The sequence below is a fragment of the Teleopsis dalmanni genome, chromosome 1, assembly GCF_002237135.1.
Source record: "Teleopsis dalmanni isolate 2A chromosome 1, ASM223713v2, whole genome shotgun sequence".
NCBI lineage: Eukaryota > Metazoa > Arthropoda > Insecta > Diptera > Diopsidae > Teleopsis > Teleopsis dalmanni.
This window is the reverse complement of record NC_051846.1, coordinates 213,624,255-213,624,714: the sequence shown is the minus strand read 5'-3', so window position 1 is coordinate 213,624,714 and position 460 is coordinate 213,624,255.

The window sequence follows — 460 nt, the reverse complement described above, 5'->3', positions numbered from 1 at the left end:
TGTAGCTTGTATTTTCTGTTGCTCGCTACCAAAAGGCAGCTCCATAAAGTTTGAGTGGATCAATGATAGCTGTATAAAGCCAGAGCATGATTCAACATAAAGCTCTTCTACAACGATATATATCACATGTAACTTTATGGAGTCTTTCAGCCAAGTTCGTTTTCCAGATGAATTTGAAGTGAAGTATGAGACGCATACATTTGAGATCCCCCAGAAAATTAGGTATTTAATGAATTCTAGTACAGAAAAGTATATTTCAACTAAATTTATTGTTCACCGTTTTCGTATTTTCCAATTCAATTTCTTTGACTGTAAAAATATGCTGTTCTGACGCCTTTAGTAATATACCTAGTCATTCAGTTGACAACTTATTCAATCTTGTATGAAAATAAAATACCATTCATTTCACAGTGTCAGAATGTCGCGAAATCATTTGTGAAACAAATGAGGTGCAAATGAG